Source organism: Mastigoproctus giganteus, chromosome 9, assembly GCF_048544385.1.
Source record: "Mastigoproctus giganteus isolate SK-2022 chromosome 9, ASM4854438v1, whole genome shotgun sequence".
Lineage (NCBI taxonomy): Eukaryota > Metazoa > Arthropoda > Arachnida > Uropygi > Thelyphonidae > Mastigoproctus > Mastigoproctus giganteus.
In genome coordinates this window covers 5,429,961-5,435,981 of record NC_143583.1, presented here as the reverse complement: position 1 = coordinate 5,435,981, position 6,021 = coordinate 5,429,961, and positions in this window count along the sequence as shown.

Below are 6,021 nucleotides of genomic sequence, written 5' to 3'. Positions count from 1 at the left end.
ATTTCAGAAGAATTGAAGAATTTAATGAATGCTCTGAGTACGATGCCAGTTTCATCAAGTGAATGTGAACGAGGATTTTCACAAATGATTCTGATCGTCAGCCCAACCAGAGCTTCGATGATGACAAAAACAGTTTCTTCACTACTGTTTCTTAAAATTGTAGGTCCACTGCTGACACGCTTCGATCCAGCAAAATATGCTGCTTCGGAAACATCATCTAACAACAGACACAAACAGTAAGAAAAGAACTTGGCATATTGCGTCGGATGAGAACTTAATAAAAATTTGGAATATTTTATAACTTCATTATGAAATTATTTTTACTTATTTTTTTACTTGGTACTTATTTTTACGTTTTACTTATTATTTTTTATTTATTAAATAAGACTCACCTTTGACTTATTTTTTATATACAGTACTTGTATAATAAATTTATGCTTAATAAATTGTGTGTTAATAAAATTAATTTGTCGTTCTTATTTCAAAAACATTACTACTGAAGTAACAATATCAGGAAATAAGTTTTTAGTTTACTTTTCATATTCTTTTAATTTTCAATTTGGTAGAGATTCAGTATCGGGTACAGTGTTCCGACTGCTAGCGATATGGCCGTGATTGATGGGTGCTGACCCCGCCCAGTGTCACATGATCTCCTTAACAGACGGAAACAGCTGGCATGGCTGACACCCACTGCGTGCCAGCCGTGTCGGCACGGAATTTTTCCTGATAGCAAAGAATGAGTACTGGCACCTATTTTTTTTTTTTACAAAAAAAGCACTGCTTATAGGTATCTCTGAAATTTTATTATTATTTTTTTTGTTTGTTGGCGTATCGGCTTCTGTGGCCATAATGCACCTCCCAAGGTTTTTGCAGTACTTTGATCCAAGCCCGAGGCGGGATTCGAACCTGCGACCTTTGGGTTGCCAGGCAGGCATTTTACCCACCCGGCTAGCACGGTCAGCTGTCTCTGAAATGAGCTGATATAAAATAATTCTCCTGACCTTGTGGTCATGAAGTTTTGTCCCTATTATTTATTTAACTATCTATTATTATACCACAATAAATATTTCTAAAACTAAATTAACAAGGTTAAAAGAGTTTGTGAACTGAAGAATATATTTTAGAGACGTGCTAGTATTTCAAACTATATTTATCACCCACATTTTTCTCTTGAAAAGTATGAGACAAACCAGCTCTTCTTGAATTCATTGCTAACAACAAAAAACAGAAACTTTACAGAACAACAAACCAACAACAAATTTACAGAAACTAGTTATCTTAGAAATGAACTTGAATTTTAAAAATGTTAAGTTCCAGAAAAACTGGCATAATTAGGTTTATGTAACATGCAGATAAAAGTTTAAAGCTCAGTAAATATCAAAGCAAACTAAATACAGGTTATACTGAACAATTATCACTTAACATTCAAACTGGAAATTACAAACATTTTGTGTAGAATAGTCAACATTACACATTATCCATTATGTCTTGACTTCTGTGCCACACGTGAAGATGTCACAATTTGACAAAATTTTCTAATTATCCCTTACTGTTCAAACTAATCTCTTGAGTTGTTACTTCTCTGTTCTTTCTCCTCCCCATTTTCCCATATACTTCACTTATGTAATAGTTGTCAAACATGGGTCCTCCAAATATGGACCAGAACAGTGATTCTCAAAGTGTAATGTACAATTTCTCCATGTGATCTGTGGTCTGGTCCAAAAAGAGTTACTTATGCAAATTCTGACTTTGTAGTGGCAGAGTCAAACAATTTGAGAAGCACTGAACTTTTCCATAAGTGAATATCTGCAAAGCGATATTACAGCTAGATTTCACTGATATTCAACTGTTGTGTATATATAATAGTTCAATTTCTGAGCTCGTCTGTTTTACTATTTAACACAACAGTCTTGCTTGAAATCGTTAAAAAGCTAGCCATTGAGTTTTTAAAAGTGTGGACACAACATGCTCCTTGGTTTTTAGGTAAATATGGCATATATTCAGTACTGAGAAACAAACGTAGCCATTCTGAAGAGAAAGATGGCTTTAATTTATAAGCATACCTGTTAATTTTTTGATCAGTTTCATAATATCGGATAATACTGAGTAGAGAAGGGAGTTCCTGACTAGATATTTAATTTACATATTCTGTTGTGTGATAAATTCCCTATATTTTGTTGCATGATAAATTCCCTATAGAGAATTCCCAGAAAGTGTTTTACTATATAAGGCACTTTCTGTTTAATGAAGCCAATAACCATCCAAAAGTCATCCAGAAAGGAGAGTGGAAAAGTAAAATCTTTCTGCCCTAAAAACAGTAAAACAAAAAAATAAATAAAATAAGTTTTTTTCATCCCAAATAGCATTTGGGATAAAAAAAACATTACAAAACAGTTATTTTTAATTAATAACTAAGTGAATTAAATTTTTATGATTTTACAACTTGGGAAGTCAATTCTAATTTTTATCATTCTTTCAACAGGCTTGCTATTAATTTTTCCAACATTGCTTTAGTAATTAATGTGCTTTGACAGCTGACATTTTTCAGCTTTTCACTATAGTGAAAAGTCGAAAGCATAAACTAGAGATTTACTGTTCAATCTTTTAAAATTAGATACATACACATTATATAATAATTATTTATCATATGCAAAATGGCTTTTTGGAGCTCTTTAGTAATGAATTAATAAAATACTGTTTTATTTATAAGCAAATTAATTTTCATACCTGCCAACTTTAAGAATCTGGAATACAGAAAAACTTAATATACATCCATTTTCAAGATGGAACAGAGAAGATCAGCATTCTTCAATATTTCTTCTAAATTAATAATAATAAATAATAATATGTATCATACTTTACAATTGGATAGGAGGTAGGAGGGCAAGAGGAAGACAGCAGAAAAGATGGATGGATGATGTAGAAGAGGACTTAAAAGACCAGAAGAATAAGAAGTTGGAGAAGTTTGACTTCTGGGAAGGCTTACTTGGCGGAACATAGTTGAGAAGGCTAAGACCCACCCTGGGTTATAATGCCAGAAGATCATACTTTGCAATGGGAAAATTATGCATGTCATTACCAAATACAATTGGCTATCAGCGCCTTTATATTATACACTTGCATTCGCTTCCACAATGCATTTTATTCTACTTTAAAATGCCAGTATTCAATTCTAATTGGAATTTGCATCCTATAACTGTAAACTTTAAATTTTATTTTGTTTTTATTGTTGTAAAATGTAATTCTAATTTTGTTATCCCCGTTAGGCTTCATGATTTTATCCCTTGTTATCATTCCAATAATTCTATTAATGACAGCCACCTGGCATTTGCATGTGGTTTAATAGTCTTTCTTTATATTTTATTTAGAATTAACTGTATTTTTCAGTTACTTGCATCATTTATATATATATATTCTAAAACAGAAACCTTTTTGAGAATGTGACTTATTTTGACAGTTCACACCCAGAAAAGGGGGGGGGGCCCTATATTGGGAATTTCTTTTGAAAATGATGACATCATATGCCAAATGACAGCCATATTTATATTACATAAAAGGAAAAAAAAAAATGCACATTGCTTCTTAAATTATCACATTCAGTATTTAAATGACATTGCAATATAACTGCGTTCAATGATTCATGAGAAAAAGCTTCCATGCATTCACAGTAAATCCATACTTGACAAATTTGTTAAAGTCAATTTTCAAATAAAGGACAATGTAAAATGTACAGTACAATACTATAATAATAACAAAACCATATGCATACTAAGGTGGTAGATGACTTTCATCAACCGGTGAAATACAACCACTTTGCTTATTGGAGGCCTGAAGTGGTGAAACCTATGTTCAGTCTCTAGAGCAAAGTTTCCGGCATCCCCCTCCCCCCATACTTCACCTTCAACCCATGCACGGTACTAAGTACTATAGGTTTTGATACCTTTCGTGTTTGGGGTTTTCATAAAAAAAAAGTAAAACTTCATTAAGCAAACATAACACTGCTGCTTTACTAACAGAAAATGTATATGCATGATTGTATATGAATAACTGATTATAATTTAGCTAACAAAAAGCAAAGCTGGTATAGCACAAGTGTGGAGTGACACAGTAAAAAGTAATCTTTAACAGTATTTTATAAAATATTACAGAAGTATATACTTTCTAATGCAAATTTAATGACAACTCATATTTGGATTGGGGCCCATTGGTTGGAAATCACTATTGTAAAAGTACTTTCTAAATTATTTTATTCATTTATTTTTTTGATTAATAAGGAATAATGAAAGTCTGCTTTCATTATTCCTTATTAATCAAAATAAGGAATAATGAAAATTCGGGAATAATGAAAATTGATAATTCGGGCAGGATTTGGCATAGATTTTTAGGTGAGTTAAGATATATGCATAGGCACCTATTGTCTTCATCATATCCTTCCATCTGTTCATCCACATGTAACAACTCGCTCCCACTCGTTGGTTTTCATTAAACTTTCTATAAATGTATATATAATATATGATGAAAATGCGTACAGAAAAGAAAGAGGTTATACTCTCAGTCAGGAAGCATATAGAATCCAAGGCAGTACACAGTAGTACTAGTGGCATGTGATGCAAGAAAGCAAGTGTATGAGCTTATGCAGCATCAACCGAAAAAAAAAAAAAAAAAAAAAACACACCATTCCCTCCAAATGCCTGTCCAGTTCCTCCTTAAATTTATTTAACCCATCAACTTCAACAATGACAGATGGATTTGTTCCAGCAATTAACCACCCGCTGGCTAAAGGCAAATTTTCGCACATCTATTCTACATCTGTCTTTTCTTAATTTGAATTTATGCCCCCTTAGGTTCGTAATCTGAACAAGTGCAAGGATCCCATCAGAATTCAGCGTGCTCAACCCATTCAAGGCCTTATACACCTCAATCAGATCACCGTGCAGGCACCTACTCTCAAGCCACTGCAATTTGCAGAACTTAAGCCTCTCTTGGTAAGAGGATCCCTTCATTCCCCTCACCAATCTTGTTGCCCTTCTCTGTACATGCTCAAGCAAATCTACATCCTTCCTAAAATGAGGCCTCCAGACCTGTACGCAGTACTCAAGGTATGGCCTGACCATTGCCTTATACACAAGGACAATCACCTCCTTTTCCCTGCTAGTAAAATTCCTATATATCATTGTCAAAACCCCATGAGACAGGCCTGCCTTGGCAGCCTGTCTGCATTGCTCAGAAAACTTCATATCTGACTGCACAATTACACCCAGATCTTTTTCATTTTTTACCGCCTTAAGTGTAGTACCACACAGTTGGTATGTTTCTTTGGGGTTACTTCTACCCATATGCAGTACTCTGCATTTGTCAAGGTTAAACTTCAGTTGCCACTTCTTAGCCCATCTGCTAAAATTATCTAGATCCTGTTGCAGTAGCACACTGCCATTACTGTCATTAACAACCCTGCCAACCTTTGTATCATCTGCAAACTTAGACACTAAGCCTGATATACCTTCATCAATATCATTTATCATTGATAAATATAGAAAACAACAGAGGACCCAACACCGAACCCTGTGGAACTCCACTAATAACATTAGTCCACAAACAGCAGCACCCATTAATTACCACCCTCTGTCTTCTCCCACTCAACCATCCTTTTATCCACTGTAGCAACTTAACCTTAATACCATTCTGCTCCAATTTGTACAACAGTCTTCCATGCGCAACAGTGTCAAAAGCTTTCCTGAAATCCAAATATATATCAAAATAATTTACCCTCAATTGATGTAAGCAGCAAGAGCAATGCTGAGTCAGTTTGGTGCAAAGAACTGGAAAAATAGAAATTTGAGTGAAAATATGTTATGGTCAAATAACTGTGATGAGTATAATGAAGAACAATACAGACAAATAGACTGGGCCAGTAAATCAAAATTGCTTATAAAGAGATAATTTAACTTTCCAGATAATGACTGCCATACAAAGACTTTTCTGGATTTAGTGCATCACTGCTTTCTACAAACCACCATATTA